We start from the raw sequence: 18,047 nt of genomic DNA, 5'->3' as shown, positions 1-18,047 counted from the left end.
AACATTCATAAAATGCTTTTAATACTGGTACTAGTGTACAGCACAGTCACAATGCTGTATTTGTAGATTCTGTGTTGCTTTCAGCCTGCATTATAGGTTAACCCTCTTAATTTTCTAATATTTTAGGGTTTTTTTTTCCTTTGTAAAATCAATCTGTTGCCTGTTATGCTTATGCCATATGCTGCCAACACCACTTTCATCTGAACACCCTCATAGGTAGACTTCTTTATAGAGCTAGTGACCACCTTCATGTGGACACTTACCTTTTATAGACACTTGATCGGGGCAAAAAAGTTGACAGTAGAGACAATATTCTCAGCATTTCAGTCTCCTTATTACAGGACAGGCGAAATCTGAGCCTTTGTTATGGTTATGTCTTGGTTGATTTCAGAGGAGCTGCAGTACAAGTTCACACTTTGAAAGACAAATTGGGGTAGGCAGAGGGGAAGCTAATTGCAGTAACTCAGAGGGAAGTAGGCAGGGTCAGGACTATAAAGGGACTCCTCTGACCAGAATGAGCCAAGTGGTGCATTCCAGCATATGGCACAATTCAGACAACAGATGGATACAGTCTGGGTCTTGAGCAATAACCAGACCCTCTGCCCATCACATACATTACAGGATAACTGGCATAAGGTCTAGGCTGCAAGCGTCTTTCCAGTCTGATACAGACGTTGCTAAGGGGAAAAAAAGGAAGGGTGTGAGTTTTTGAACAGAGCGTCCCAGAAGCGCGGAGATCAGGTCCGGTGCTCCTGAGTCGGCAGCTGCCCACCACCCCTCCCTTCCATCACATTCCAGTACTAACTAAGTGTCAGGTGGCATCAATCTAATGATAGCCATCAAGCGTACGTGCCTTTGTGTGTGTATGTGTGTGCATTAGGACCTAGCACGTATATGGGAGGGGGCCATTCCTATGTTATTGTAGAGAACTGCTGGTAAACTTGTGTGTTTGTGTGTGTGCTCTCTGACAGCTGGTCTTTGCAAAGCATTCCTCTTCATCTCAGACCATGCAGAAGTCTAACACTTTAAATTGGAAAAAAAGATGGGAGAAAAAAAAAGCAGCAACCAGCTTGCACAGTTTAACATTTTATATTTCCACCAGGTCACCAAGGTTTTGCTGCACCATGATAACACTTGCATCAGCTCTCATGCAAACCCCACATTCACTTGCAAAACATTAAAACAATTAGCTTTTTAGCACAACTCCTGTGACCAAGAAGAGTGGAGTCGTCAAACTGTGACATCACCCCAAAATCTGCATCTTCGGCAGCCATACCGCTATTGGAGGGGCTTGCACCTGTCAATCAAACTCCTGCAATCACATGGCAGTGGCTGTCAGACCCCTGTGTTATAAATAAGTTTAAATGATGCATCGCAGAGGAGAAATGGCATGGCAACATTTTTAAAACCAAGAACTAAAAGGTTCATTATCCACAGGAAAAACACCATCAGCTTACTGAACCACAGGAGCAATCTCCACCGCAACATTATGTTAACATAATATTATGTAGACATTTATTTACAGAGCTTAAGAGGTCACCTCGAACCATGCCACAGTTTGAAAAACTAGTGCCAGCAACAAGAGGTACGCTATAAACCTGTGGAAGCATACGTTCAGCCAAGTGTGCACACGAAGATAAACAGTGCAACAATGGATGAATTTGATCATTTCCTGTGGACACATTATGTTAACATATAATGAATGATAAAGAGAACCCAATGTTCAGGAGAGATGTTTAAAATCCATGCTTTACATAATAACTTGTGTATGATATGTATTTCATTTTTGTACACACACACAGAAATCAATTCAATTCTCAAATTCTAAACTACCTCTACTTCTTGCTCACGAGAAAATCCCAAATCTATGATTTTTGGTCCACTCTTAGTAACTGTGTACTAGAGCTGGGCGATATGACCCAAAATTCATATCTCGATATTTTTTAGCTGGATGGCGATATACGATATATATCTCGATATTTTTTTATAAGCCATAAGGTAAGAACAAAAAGAGAGTTTAGTCAAAGCTGTGTCCCAGATGTCACACAGGCACTTTTATTAACATACAGCGTAGATGTACATGAAGAAATTACTCAAAAATAAATTATCAGCATTTATTAAATAATAATGCTCCATAAATAAAAGAAACACAATGACATAATAACAAAGAGACAGATTTCACAGCTGCTCTATTCCCAAGTTCTACTGCGTTACTGACAGCCTTGAGTTTGAAATCCTCTTTGTAACCATGTCACTTAACAGGTGCCATTTATGGTTCTTATACACACACAATACGGTAATATTACGTTGAAGCACAGTACGTATCACTCCGCGAGGCTCCACTACGGTAGCCATAATGCTCCGACAATCCATCAAGCGGTGCGGCTCCGTAGCTTACCAAAGTCGTACTAAAACATTTTTTGACAGATTGCTGAGCGCCCTGTACCACATAAAAACGGTTCGCGGTCAGTAAGCACAACCAGAATTCATACATAAGGTGCACTGTCGATTTTTGAGAAAATGAAAGGATTTTAGGTCATGCAGCCCCAGTGGGCTGCATGTCGTTAGCGCGGTTAGCTCGTTTAGCTCGTTAGCGCGGTTAGCTCGCTAACACGTTGACGCCGTCCAGCCCCACGCACGGGGCGATCCGCGGTAACTCGTTAACGGAGATTTGCCGTGTTCATCTTGTCGTTGCCTGCAGGTGAAGCTATGGGGGAGGGGGAGTTGTGTTCAGTGAAGGAGAGAGGCGAGGCCCAGTAACGCAGCGTAGAGACAAAAATGGACGAAAGAGAGGCAAACTTGCGGCTCCACAAGTATAATTATAACGTAACACATACTATATCGATATAAACGATATTGTCACATCTTATATCTCATATGAAAATATATCGATATTTTTAAAAAAACTCGATATATCGCCCAGCTCTACTGTGTACTGACACTGTTGAAATTCACAGCAAAACAACATGGAGTTTACAAACTAGTTATGCTATCACAAAATCATCCTTATACATTTGATTTGATCACAGTAGTTTTCTCTCCTTAGAAAGTGAAAATGAAAACCGCTTACTGGAGTAAAAATTTAGCATGCTTCCTCGAACACAAAGGAGGTCAATTGTGACGTAACAATAAACAAAATACACTTTTGTCTTGAGGGGAACTTTAAGATCCCTTCTTTTCTTTTCATGTTTTAGTTTAAAAAAATGTTGAACTATTGCAGTTAAAGATTTCATATTTATGCAACAAACCACACTGCTAGCAAGCCCCATCGGTGATGTCAAAGAGGAGTAACAAATTTGAAGTTCTTAATCACAGAGATTAGAAAAAGTTTTTCACACCAGGTCAAGGGTTTGCTGATATTTTGAAAGTGGTTTAAAAGTCAAACTGAACCACCCAAGAGATTGTGAGAGGGGAAAAAAGGAAGTGTGAGCAAGTGGCTCTCAAGTTGGAATGAGTAAATATCTGATAAGTAAGAAATCATTCTAAGTGAAAATATGAGAAATTTGTGAGAGACCAGTTGATGGAGACCCATACATCCTGTACTGAAAACACTAAATTTAGATAGATGCTTGTTTAAAATTACTTGGTGCACCTGGCTACAGAATCCATTGTATACGCATAGGTCACTGCTCCCTTCTTATACTTGGTCACAATAGGCTGTGTCCTGTTCTCTATATGCTATGAGGGCAGCATCCAAAAATAACCCAACAGCTAATGGCCATTGCCTGCTGTGTTTGTACTGCTGTATGGTTTATCTGACTTGCTCATCAGGCCTCAACCTCATTAGCACTGACTGGGGGATTTCAAGCAGTATTGCTGCTCCTCCACTCCCCCAGTGGCTGATCCTTGAGGAGCCTAAGAAAAGACTAGGGAAAAAAAAAAAAGAACTGGAGAAGGTGGCAAATGGGGAGGCACACAGACAGGAAGTGGGTGTAATTTCCTCAGGAAGCTATCAGAACCATTTCCTGTATGACCTATCAGATGAGAAGAGAGAGAGAAAGCGAGACAGAAAGGAGATGAGAATGAGTGAGACATTTTGAAAAGAAAAAAAAAAAGTTGGTGCCCACAAGTGTTTCCGCATGAAACATGGTAGTCAAAACTGAATCAAACAAACCTCTGGTCCCACTCATCTCTTAGTTCACATGGGAACCACAAAAGGAAGTTAATGCAGTGCATAAATGAAACCCAGTGTTGAACAAATGAGGAACAGAACTCAAATGATAATGGTGTGAATAGGGGCAAATGGCCTTAAATTACAGGGCCTGGCTACACATTTTGCTCTGACTTGCAGCTAAAACATATTCAAAATATTCTTTTCCAACATTATATATATTTAAAATAAAAGCTAAATAAGACACTTAGACATATCAGACTGTGATCTCGAAATCTGGTCGATTGTTTGGTGAATATGCTCTCATCCAATTAAATTCCCATTGGTGAGACAATTGCAGGCACTGCTTCAATAGCTTCAATAGCTTTTCATGACTAACTCATTGAGCAGCAGGAGAAACAAGCTGATTCTGAAGAACACCCAAGTTTTCACAACTGTGGACTTACCCAAACCTTATTATGAAAACTAGCTTGATTACATTTTCTGAAAATTTGCTTAGACTTGGCTCCAAACTGACGCCACATCAAATAAGACAGCAGTGTGGCTGCATTTTGTTAAATCTACTGTTCAAAAAGTCAAGTTTGGACTTTCCAGCAGTTTATATATCACAATGCTGCTACCAACAAAGGCCTGACATCTAAAACTGGTAACCTGACTTTCCTGTATTAGGTCTAGTCATCTCTTGTGGTTAACACTTAAGGCCAAATGTGGCCACATAACAAAGGCAGCGGCTCGCTTATCAAATGTAAAATTGGCCTGATACGAAAAATTATTTAATAAGTTGCACAGTCTTCAAATGTACCCACTTATGCAGCACAACCAATCAACTGTTTAAAGAGCAGGCATGGCTTCAGTGGATCAGGATTTTCTTTTGTTAACTACACACATGTTAAAAAAAAAACTCCCAAAAAATGATTCTATGTATTACATATATCCTGTTTTAGTGATCTTGGAATCTAAAGCTCTTGAATAACTAAGAAAGCAAGAAACCAAACCAAACAAAAAAACAAACTGTGGCTATAAGCACCAGTATATAGCTTATATTGACCTTATGGAAGACAGAAGAAGTAAAACCAGTGGTCTGGTAAGGAAGGAGGTGGAGGAGGAGGAGGAGAGGGAGTGTGGAGCAGAAATTAAAAAAAAAGAAGGGACACACTTCAACAGGAAATTAAGAACAAGGCTGCAACGATGGAAAAACAGAGAAAAAAAAAAGAAAAAACAGGCAATGGAAACATAAATGTGAAACACCCTGGAAAGAGTAGCAAGCATGTAAGTACTGAGAAACACTGTTAAGAGCATGGCCCTGCACCTGAAGGCCTACAGAGTATACATCTGCTCTTTAGCAAGTATAAACAAGCACGCACACTAGATTCTTCCAACCTTGACCAAATGGTTTTAGCTGCAGCTGGCAGAGCTGACAGTAAGCTAGCACCTCAGGATAAACAAACCCAAAGGGAACTCTTGACTGTAGAGCATGTGCTGTGTGTTGGGATGTCAAGTCCACACAGATGTTTAGATTAACAACTTAGCCGACAGCCGGCTCTATAAAGAAAATAACTCAACAGTTTTAAAGTCTTTCAGCTCCTCATCACATTATCTTTGAATGTTTAGCCAGCACAAAATTGATGTGGCAACACATAAAGCCCCGATGTTGTGTTTATACATCTTTATACTTAATAAGCATCCTGTGGTCACAAAAAGGTCACAGTAAGATCCATAGGAATTTGGACACATTCTTTTGTAATTTTGTGTCTGTGCACCATCACAGTTGATTTAAAAATCAAACAGTTAAGATTTGATTGAAGTGCAGACCTTCAGCTTGAATTTTAGGTGTTTAACAAAAGTATCGCATTAACTGTTTAGGAATTGTACACATTTTTATATATAGGCCCTATTTTTATAGGCTCAAAAGTAATTAGACATCTAACTGACAAGCCATGGCCAGCTGACAAAAGATCTGGAGTTGATTCAACTTGTATTTGGCATCTTTTTACCGAAACTCTCAAAGCGATGTTGATGAAAGTGAGGGAGGCCGTCATTAGGCTGAATAAACAAAATAAACCTATCAGAGAGATAACAAAAACTTGGGGAGTGGCCATATCAACAATCTGGTACATTCTTAAATAGAAGGAATGCACTGGCCAGCTCAGCAACACCAAACAGCATGAAAGACCACAGACGACAACTGAAATGGAGGATCACTAATCCTTTCCCAGCATCTAACCAACTCAAGCCTTGAATTAAAACATAAAGTTTGCATTCCAACCACATCAGGTTCAAACCTATGGACATGATGGCATATAAATCGAACATCCACAAGTATGAAAAAGTGCAGGGCTAAATGCACATGCACTGAATTGCTGTGTGTTAGTGGGCTGGAAGGAAGGAGCAGGGTTTGAGCAGGACATGTGTGAGGTGTAAAATGCCTCAGTGCAGTACAAAGAGAATGTTATTTAATTTGTATTACTCATGGGCATTACTCCTGCAGAGATCAGCTCAAAGACATAGCAAACAAACATATCTGATTAAAAGTCATATTCTCAGCGATAAGACATTTCAGGATAAGTAGTCCTGATGTGACTGAATGTCTTCAACTTTGTTGTGTGAGATAAAAGAGCAACAGAACAGAAGTCTGAGCATTACATGAGGGCAAAGTTATCCTTGAAATCTTGTCACTAGGCAGGCAATGAGCAAAAAACAAAAAAGGCTACCTGTGACATAATTGTGTTGCACAGCAGCGTGTATGCATAGGGGAAGTGGGTGCATCAGTGCATGCGCAATAAGGGAGTGGCTCATCAGCACTGAAGAGGTAAGAGACTGCCTTTTCTCCTGCTCGGCATTACCACAGCCTTCGTCTACCATTCATTTTTTTCCCCTCTGTGACTTTCATCTCTCTAAGTATATATTACTTTCTTCTCCTTCTCCTCTACCTCTGGCGTTAAACAAAGTGGCCCCTTTTACACTCGCTTCTAAAACAGCCGGTGCATTCATAGCTGGTAGACAAGGGTCAATTATGTAATTCAGCAACCATTACGTAGTGGCTAAAATAAGATTATGGCCAACAGAGCGGGCAAAGCACAGGCAGATTTTTTCTTCATTGCTTCACAGGATCCTACCTTGGCCACTGGACTGTTGCAACAGTCCAGTGGCCTTTATCTGGGAAAAACCTCTGCAAAGAATCAATGACCTTCTTTTCATATGGTTTTAGTTGAGCAGATTCAGAAGTTTTTAATGATGCTGGACAGAACCCTCCAACCAACTCTCAGCGCAATACTCCCCAGTGTTTGTTAGTTTAAAGAGGTTAACAAGGTAACCCATATAACGAGAGCTACAACCTCCCCTCCATGTCCTCATGCACACATATTCATGAAGGCTTAACAGACGTTTGATTCATTTTCTTGTCGCTCAGAGCTAAAGCATACTTCACTTTCCTACTCTAATAACCCTCAACTCCAAGCCAAAAACGCCCCCATCCCCTCTCTCTCGCCTTATCCCCATATAGAGGTCACTGGCTTCATGGAAACAGTTGATAGGCTGAGGCAAATCGACTGGCATGGATTGGCAGCTCACAGTGAACCTCCAGCTTGTCCTAACTGCTTCCGTGTGTGTGTGTGTGTGTGTGTGTGTGTGTGTGTGTGTGTGTGTGTGTGTGTGTGTGTGTGTGTGTGTGTGTGTGGAGCAGTAATTGCTAAAAACCAAACACAGACATCTCTGATTAGCATTTTCGGACCAAAACAACTCCCAACTAATTCACAAGTCTGTTGCGTGTATTTAGTGTGTCCACTGTAGGTTCTTTTGATGCTGATTTTAAGACCATACCAAACAAAGCCAGAAATGCCAGGGAACAGGATGAATATTTCTGGAAGGAATTTAGCCTGCCCAGATTCAAAGCTTCTGAGGTTAACATTGCCAAAAAATGCCTGTGTACTTGCACACAGGCGCACCTTGGTTCAGGATGCTTCAAACATCATTCCCATGGTTGGCAATGCAACATTTTTCTAAGAACACAGTTATTCAAGTGTGAATTGATATGTCACTATTATTGACAGTTATCAATATAACCCATTTTTTATCTCAAAACTTAACTCTAGTGTGAATCAAAGCCTCAAAAACTTAAAGCAAACACTGACTGACAATACATTTGGGAGGCTATAGCCAGTAGCATTCCAAGTAATGAAATACACATGTTGAGAAATAATATTTCTCAAAGTGTGGCTGCAGTTTAAAAAAAAAAAAAAAGAATGAAAAGAGTGCAGCAGGACTGCAAATATCCCCACAGTCTTCTTTCTTGTCAAAATCCGGTCTCCAAATTAGTTACAAGTTATTCAGCTAGAGATTCTGGCTCTTGTGCCTTTTTTTAAGACACAGATGCCAATATTCACTGGCTCCAATTTTGCCAACACAAATATTTCCCTTCTTTCACATATGCACTGTAGCCTTGAACCTTTCTAAACATTACCCAACTAACATTACATGCTAGCTCCCTAGTAAGAAGCTTGTGTGATGTCCAACTGAACCAATGTGAGACTGGCATAGGTAAATTTTCTGGTGAACCGCAATGAGAAAATGGCTGTCTGGTGTGCTATGATTCGCACGACCAAGGCCCTTGTCTAAACCAAATGGAAGAATCTGCAGAATTGCGACTGGATATTTAGTGGATTATCTCATGCTGTATGCTACCTCTAAAAAAGTGTAACTTGGGTCATATTTTGATCCGATTCTCTCACTATACAGAGCTCTTGCATTAAAAGACTGCTGGGAAGGCAAAAATAACCATTGAAATACATCAACTCCAACTTTGGAGAAAGGTTTCCATTTTTCACTGCTAGCACTGCATGGAATGGATGGAAAAACTGGAGCACAGTATAAAGACCACCCCCAAAGCTGCCAACCATAGTGAAATAATGCACTCCTTTTTAAATTTTTATAGACCATACATTAAACTGATTATTGAATTATTCATTACTGAAAATCTGACCTGTCTCCAAAGATTTTTACCATATCGTAAACACAGCCAAAGGAATGAATGATGATGATATCATGATAAATGAAGGAAATTTTAAAAGCTACAAAAAGCAAAAATGTGAATTGTGAAAATACAACCAGATACAGTGGTTAGCTAGTTATTTGGGCTGGTTTAGTTAGTTTATGTATAGAGCCACCAATGTATTAGTCGGCCGATGCACTCCAATGATTTTAACTTTTGCTAATCTAGCAGTGTTAATTTTGACAGTTTTTTTTTTTTAAATTTAGTTTTAGTCATAACCTTTTGACTAAAACTCATAATTTAGGCATCTAAATTCTTTTATAAATTTAAATTGTAAAAGTTTGTTGTGTTTTTCTGGTGACAGCGGCTCCACTCAGTTTAAAAAGCATCATCTTTCCCTTCACATCAGCTGTGAAATTTCTGCTCTTCTCTTCCTCCCAAGCGCTGACATTTTGCCGTGTTTTCTTGAGAAACCACCACCTCCGCCCCCACCGCCACCTTGTTTGTCAGCGGCATATCAGATGTGTGCATCTAACTTTACTGCACAAAGATATTACTTCTGATTGGATCACTTTCAAACTTGTTCCGCCTTTCTATACAGCTAAATTAGTTTTGTTGCATTTTTATTAGTTGAGGAAAGTGTCGACACATTTCATCATAATTTTTGCCTTTGTGCATTAGTTTTTATTTAGCTATCATCTTGTCTTGCATTGTCAGGAAAAAAATGACGAAAACTATTGGTCAATGAAATCAACACAGGTATGTGGATGTTAAAACACTCATAAATTCAAATTTAAAAAGTAAATAAGAGATGGAAGAAACACCCTTCAGTAATGTTATAAATGTTGATGTTGCATAGTTTGTCCTCAAAAGGGCAACTTCGCTGATGGAAACACAAGTGTTTGGAACACCACAAACACAACAACAACCTGATCCTGGCAGAGTTGGAAAGAGTGTAAAGGAATAAATAAATGTTTATCTTTCATGTGTATGAAAGAAAAAAAAAACATTGGCTGATATAAATTAATATCTAATTTTTTAAATCTCTAAATATCGGTGTCAGTCTCCTGTATCAGTTGGGCTCTGTCATTAACAAAACAACAAATCAATATTTCATTTTTTAAATATCTCCAATTAACATAAACAATGCTATACTATAACACTCCTAATAATAGGAACACTTAGTTGCAATGCTACTACTTTTATCAGGGGCCTATTTTTAAGGTCGATAGATAAAGCTCTAAGAATAAGCTCCATGTATTAGGAGAGGTATCTGAATTATTTTTGGTATGTCACAATAATAATCTTCCAGTGTACTTCACAAGGAATGCTTCAAGTTCAGAGCCACATTTCTGTGTGTGAAAACTATCCAACTACCTAGCCAGCATAAAAGACGAATCCCTCATCCTCTCCTCTTGCTTTTTCTGGGGTTTCTCACTTTTTCCCTTTTTAATTTTTCCCTTGAACATGTACGAAGCTGTAAAGCTAAATGTGCACCAAACATCACAGTTAAAAGTCATACATTATGTAAGGTAGACTAGCAGTGGAACAGTGTAATCAAAATATAAATATAGAAGTTGCCATTATTTAAAATGACAATGGAAATGATGACTTATTGTATAACACAGGATGAGCGATTGTTTGTAAAGAGCTGTGTGCTAACACACAGTCAACACACTGTCTCCACACACTTGACTGGAGGACCTTTCACCCCACCAAGCCCCCACCATCTTTCACTCCTCGAGAGTAAACATAAGAGTGGAGTCTGGTCTCGCTTTTTCCACTCTGACCCTCAAATGAAAGAGCTCATTCTCTGCTTCTTCACTCCCTCACCCCCTGTCACATCGGCCTTCCAGCCAGCCCGTCTGACTCACATTTGGACAGATAGATGTAAGTCTTTCCATTTTCTCCATTTTTCATACGAGACGCTTAAGCTCCTGGAGACAAGGCTGAATTTGCACAAAAAACTCCTATCATCAGTCAGAAAGCTCATAAGGATTCATGCTGCATTCATTTTGAAATCAAAAGGGGTGCTTCATTTGCGGCGGGACATCACTGCTGCACACATATGACTCATAAGTTGCAAATCCACTTCGAGCACATGCAGTGTGAGCAGAACATAAATGACAGCAGAGGGAAGACGGAACTTAACAGGTGAACCCCCCCCCCCCCCCAGACAAGCCAAGGAAAAAAAAAGAAGAAGCCCAGAACAGATGCATTCTGGTCTATGCTGGAAAGCCATAATGACACATGAATAATGTATTACTCAATTAAAGGTTAACTCCCACATGTAGGCCACATAGGCACCATAAATACTCATAGAAACATACTGCTCGCTCTCTATTATGCTCTTTCTTATTTTCTGACACATTTACGCCATTACAGTGATGGATGCTCATATTAAACATGAGCATATATGCAAATAATTCAGCAGAGGCAAAAGCTCACAACGTGAGACTGGTCTAAACATTTCCTTTCAGTGAGCACTGATAACCCCTAATAATATGGTCAACCTGTAAGCACTGCAGCCCAACCCACCTACTGTTCAAATCATTTGTTTGCAAGAGACTGCCAATCAGAAGACAGTCAGAAATAGATAGGTCCTGAAGTATGTTGCTCAGGGTTGGATGTAGAGAGAGAGACTGCACTGAAGCCCAGTACAAGAAGACATGACTTTAGTCTGAACTGTGAATCACGCAAAGCTACACAAGCAAAGTCCAAGAATAAAAATATGATTTTGCAAAATGCCTTTTTCTCTTTATGCAAATGCAACAAAAAGGTACAGGTACATTTTCACAACCGTGCAAAAAAACAAAACAAAAACAAAAAAACAACAACAACAACAACAACACCAAAAAAACTATGCAAAGAAGCTACAACATTATATCTATGCAGCCAACAAATCTGTGCTGTTATTGCTGTATGAGAGATCCATGCAAACCACTGCAGAAGTAGTTACAATGACACAATAGTGTTGCGCCTTGATCAGAGGTCATATGTTGTGGTTTCACAAAAACTCATGTCACACGCGTGGAAGACCATAAGCGCCTTCCTGTTCACCATCTCACACAGTTGTTTGGAACTTCACCCCACCTCACCTAGTGAGCTCATTCAGGAGGAATCAGGAGATTTCTGACTCACAGAGAGAATAGCAGCGAGTCCACTCCATCTCTCATTATCTGCTGACTGTTTGTCAGACTATCTTCAGCCAGAGAAGAATACCTGTGCTCCCTTTGAAGTCAGAGCCCAAGTACAGTAAATTATTATTGTGCTAGCAATACACCACCAGGCCCTTAGGACAGCTGCTGGCTGTTCCACTGAAAGTGCGATTACCAGTCATTCCAGTTGTTTGGTATCGCTCACATAGGCTAAACAACAACTGAAAATGGCTCACTGTAGCGATATCCTGAGTTTATCTTCCTCCTCACTAAGAAAGAGGGGATGTGGCTGAGTTTATGTAGGTCTAAAACAATAGAGAGTGGAAGAAAGAGAGGGAGAGAGCAGCGCAGCAACTCAGATTAAATAGCCAACATTCCTTTAAAAGGAAGAGAAGGTAGCCTTTGGGCTCCAGACAAGCCTGCACTTGTAAAATGTAGCGAGAAAAAGAGATGACAAGTGCAGTGCACCTCTAGTCTAACAGAGCGTAACAGGAAGTGGCAGGGCCTGCTTCACATGGGGCCTCTGGGGTGCAGCGGCTGACTGGGAACACGCCACAGTCTCTAAAACCGTCAGCTCCAACGCCCTTACCACACAGGCAGAGTCAAATAATGGGCAATAAGCATCATCAAAATTTAGGGTGGTTCTAAGGTGGCTTTGACTGAGCTCATGATTGGTGACTTTAAAAAAAAGCCTGGATAACAAACGGCCCTGACAACTTGTTTAAAAGCGATCGTTTTTCTTTGAGGACTAATTACTAACTTAGAGCTTACTGGCATGCACAGCCCACACTACCCTAGCATCCTCTGTCTAGGGTAGCATGAGATACTGAAGCTGCACTAGATGCACCACTAGATGTACAGTAATTATAGTTTCCTGTGAGCACAGGAAACTGTTGCCTGTTTTGCACAGGCAATGCACTTGGTGAGGGAAAAATCATCACCACTGGCAATCAATTACATACAGACACTAATTATTGAACCTTGTCTGCATTGAGACCCCCAGTCTATAGGCCGATCTGATAAGTGAGTTATATAGAAACAGGAAGCAAAGAGGGAGGGGGAAAAAACTGGGAGGGATAAGACAGATGCTACTTTTCATGTTGTGGGAAAAAAGTGTTGACAAATAAATGAGAGGAAAACAGAGGGATTGATCTGGTAGTGGTTTCCTAAGCCTCTGTAATGTGCTGAGAGTCTTTTTTGTATGTGTGTGTATCCTTGCATCACAGGCTGGATATAATAAAACCATTTATGAGGTAAAATACACACAGGTTCACATTGTATAGCTGTAACAACCAGATTACCCATATGATACATTTCATAAAGATACTCTTTCAAAGAAGATAAGGAAAAAAAATACATAAAAATTCTCAAGGTCACAAGCTATAAACTTCCCACTGACTAGCTCAATACAAAACATAACTCCCTTTGAGAATATTAAAGTGACTTGTAGTTTGGGCTAAACTGAAACTGAGAAGAGTCGTATAAAATTTCGATGGCTTTGCCAAAAAATACACAAAGACAAGTTTGCTACCTTAAGTTTTTTTTTCTTTTCTTTTTTCTTTCCCCTGTTACTCCCATGCCTTTGTTAAACAAGTTCACAAAATAAACCTGTGGCTATCCCAGTGCTACTGAAAATGGCCAAAATGCTGAATGAAATCGTCTGCAGCTGGGCTTTGACCGCAGAGGACGAGATGTCGTGCAGTGAGCCGAGCACAGCATTCCTGTATGCGGACGCTATCGTCTGCCGCTCTGGCTGTATGGGGGGGAAAGCCAGCGCCAACAAATATCCAAAAACCACTTAAACTATAGCACTGAAACCCGTAAAAGTCCAAAAGCGTGATAATGTTCACAAGCATGTGAACATTATGAATGGTGTACTTACCCGTAAATACAGAGAAAACGACAGGCGAGACGTCTAAGAGGTTTCCTGTTCGAAGTTGCCGTGTGTCAGTGGGAAGAAAAAAATAACATTGTACGCGGAAGTACACATTAAAAAAAACAAAAAAACTGAGTGATTAACCGCGAGGGGGGGAAGTTACAGTGTACCGCTTCAAAATTATCGAGTACGCAATAAATAAAAGTGGCAATATTATAACTTTTTGTCAATTTATGTGTGTTTTAAGGTTTGAATGTTATATAAAAATGTAACAGTAACCCCTACAAACGGCTTGTTTCCGCACTGTGTTACACAGTAACCTGTCCCCATTATGAGCCTACTCTCTGCAACACAAGAGAATTTTATTAGCACGGTGTTTATGGACCGTTTAGATTTTTGTAAACATGGGCGAATTCGCTTACTACCATTTAGAAATATCTAGACGAGATACCCAAAAAGTGTTATTAACACAATACAAAATGAAAACCTTCCTCTGTCTATTGTTTACTTAGCCAGTCCGCTACTTACATGAAACCTGTTAAACCCAATCGTCTTCAGTTTTCTTTTATAATTAATGTTGCAGCAAAAACAAAACAGTTTTTTCTTTCTAAAAAATGTGTATTACGTTCTGAACAAAGATCGACAGTGTAAAGCATAAATTATTGATATGTAGGATGGTGTCAATCTCTATATCTGCTTAGAAAAAAATTATCTTCACTACTGCGAAGCTAAGAAATCAGAAATGTCTGAGGGAACTATGTCTGCGGGAAATTAAGTATTAATATGAATTATTAATATTTTACAGACTTGAACTCTCAAAAAACTTTTCTCCCTGGTTTTCTCGATGCTTCACTTATTTTCCATTCTTCTGGCGCCACACTGTGGAGAAATATGATAACGACCAGGCAACAAATCTACACCTAATGACACGATGATGCATGCTGTTATATCGTCTACATAGTAAAACCTTAAGGTTGCTATGGCTGTTGGCTTTTCTAAATCGAAGTAAACCGGAATATATCTTAAGGTGCAGAATTTACCATGGAAAACACCCTTTCAAATCCACTATATATATATATATATTATTAATGACTGACTGACTGAATGAATGAATATTTATGTATTTATTTTGCTCTACATTGAGATTTTTTGACCCTGAGATAAATAGGGCAAACGTTCCAAATATATCTAACAATAAAGTTTTAGAAGATTTGTTTTTGTCTTACATTAAGGCAACTGTTTCTTGTAACATGAGTAAAGTGTTTACATATACAAATATAATGTCTGATTAATATGCACTGTGTTACATAAATAGAAAAACTGTAGCAAAATAAACCCTTAAATGTGTATTTGGGAATTTTTTGTGTCACTAGTCTGAAAGAACACATTGTAGATGCAAATAATGTCTCCAAATTGACCCCCAAATCAATAATACATGTCTTTACCTGTACTGTGTCAGCTTATAAATTCTCTTTGACCTTTAAATCTTTTTCCAGGTTGACAAACTTCTGTGAAAATTAGTTTAGTCTCTCCCTGGATTAACGTAGAAAAGTAGTGAGGCCTAAGCGCTTGGTGACAAATGATGTACACATGACGTGGATGCCACATATACATTAAATGATCTGCGCTTTAATGATGATGTTACTATTTTCTGTTGCACGCCTTTCTAAAAGACTCACCCTCTATTTCTGCAGCCCCACTCCTTGTGTATTTGTCAAACAAATTTAGTTACAGTTGATAATGACAATTACAAATGTTGTGTCTAGTGAGTACCAGTGATCATCACAAGCACAGTGACGTTTCTTGTTTGATAGTGAGGTGTTTTTTCTTTAAAATATTTTTCACATGCTGACTGAGCTTAAGTGTGAGTAATAAATTCCTCTCTGTAATACTATGAGGTTCATTGAAAGTGCCTCAGTATGAGTTGTGCTATTGTGCAATGCTTTATAAATTCCCTTTTTTTTGTAGATGGCAAACAAACAGTTTTAAATTTTTGCATTCCCTGAATAGAATATGTTCCCTATCATTAAGTGGCATATATAAAACATCCTAACAATCATCTTAAAACATTAAAATATACATCAAAATGGTGATAACAACTTCTGAATGTGTGATTGTAATGTCTCATTTGTCTGCATCTTGCCAGCTTGTAAAAGCCAATCTAAAAGAAAAGCAGGTAAACAATTAGTTAAACACAACAGAAAGTAACAGAAAGTTTGGGCAGAGATCTCTAAATGTAAACAAGATTTAATTATTTATAGGAAAAGAAAAGTTCAAATTAAATTGGCATGGTGTGCAATTACTGTGCTTTTTCAGTTTAAGAGACACTTTTCACGGACTTTTCACCAATGAATAAAAAAAATCACAAGTCATTATTTGTGTCAATATAATATAATATAATATAATATAATATAATATAATATAATATAATATAATATAATATAATATTTCTTTTCACTGACTACCTGAATTCCACAGATTGTGTCAGAATTGTGATGTAGGAAGCACCCGTATTTTTTAAAATCTTTTCAACAACACAGTCAACAGTCCGCTATCCAGAATAATATTTATTGCTTTTGAAGATATTACTCTTTTTCTTCTTTTTGCACTTTCCATTTTTCCTCTTTACAGTAAAACAAAGAAAGATGACAGGTAAAACCACTGCATTGTCATTTCTGGATGTGTACACACACATACACACACACACACACACGAGGAAACAGTATTTACAGCTGTTAGTGTTCTTCCTGTGGAGGTGACTGGAGGCCTTTTCTGCAGCAACTCAACAAACATAGAGTTTTACATTAACTTTACAATAGAGCTTTCACAAATAATCGGTATACTGCCACTGTTTGACAAACCATCGGCATAAAGGCTATGAAACTGTACAATATGATTCACTGTTCACTCCACGCTGAGAAACAGGGCTGTAGAAAGGATGTTGGTCATAAGATCTGGGGAGAGGAAAGATACAGTTTTTTTGTAAGTATTCCCCCCCCACCACTGTTTAGTGTCCTCAAGCAAAACAAATTGCTCTGCTGCTGGCATGGACAAAAAGAATCGATTGAAAAATAATCAAAACAGATTTTGGGGGGGAGGATTTAAAGAAGAAAATGCAAAGACCAATATTATTCACATTAGATTAATTACAGTACAGGAACATTGGGTGAATGCTAACTAGAAAAATAAGTCTGCCGGCATGTTTTTGAACCCAAAGGGTTTGTACGCTGGGCATCTGGCAAGAACAAAATGACCAAAGGGCACAATTAACTGGGGTTGAGGAAATCAGAGACAAATCCCAACGTGAGCTCTGTCCTCAACATTAAAAAAAAAAATCTTCAGAGTGCAGATCTTCTGCCATTAATAATTTCAATTTTGATACACCTAAGCTTATAATTTTCCAACATGTTTAAATACTGAATAAAATCACAACAATACAGCTAAATCTTATCATAGTGAATTATAATTAAATGTCATGTACACCATATTAAAATATATACAGAAATATTCATACAAATTCTAGATTGGTCCAGCTCCCTCCTGCTCTCTTTTTCTTTCCTGTTAGAAAATGTGCACCAAGACAAAGTAAATACGCACAGACTGTCACAGTTAGCACTATTGAACAGATGGATTGTTAACATTTAAATTAACCCACAATAAACAATATATATATTTAAAAAAAACAGTGCAAAATGAACTCAGGGCAGTAGCTTCACTCACACACTTGCAGTTCTTTGAAAACGACGTTGAGTGAAAGGACCACTAGGTGGCAGTATTTGACCATGTCTTAAAAGCCACAGTAATTATTTATAGTCTAAATCTGTAGAATTACAGGACAAATCTGTAAAATTGGATCGATCTGAGCATCATTTGTTGTTCTGTTAGTTTAGGGATGTTGTTTGTTAATGTTTGTCA

The 18,047-nt window shown here is 38.8% G+C and overlaps 1 protein-coding gene across 4 annotated transcripts in view; it reads right to left on the bottom strand.

Annotated features, from left to right (window-relative positions):
- The window catches only part of arhgef1b (Rho guanine nucleotide exchange factor (GEF) 1b), a 41,388-nt gene extending 27,162 nt beyond the window's left edge, over positions 1 to 14,226 (bottom strand). For 3 of the 4 annotated variants that reach the window (XM_063486961.1, XM_063486964.1, XM_063486963.1), the window contains exon 1: positions 14,139 to 14,226. The gene's annotated coding sequence lies outside the window, so the exon portion shown is untranslated. The remainder of the gene's footprint in view (positions 1 to 14,138) is intronic. The other variant, XM_063486962.1, reaches the window with a different exon arrangement.
- Positions 14,227 to 18,047: the final 3,821 nt, after the last annotated feature.

The sequence above is a fragment of the Pelmatolapia mariae genome, linkage group LG10_11 (genome assembly GCF_036321145.2).
Source record: "Pelmatolapia mariae isolate MD_Pm_ZW linkage group LG10_11, Pm_UMD_F_2, whole genome shotgun sequence".
Classification (NCBI taxonomy): Eukaryota; Metazoa; Chordata; class Actinopteri; order Cichliformes; family Cichlidae; genus Pelmatolapia; species Pelmatolapia mariae.
The sequence above is the reverse complement of the archived record's forward strand: the minus strand, read 5'-3'. Positions and strand labels throughout refer to the sequence as shown.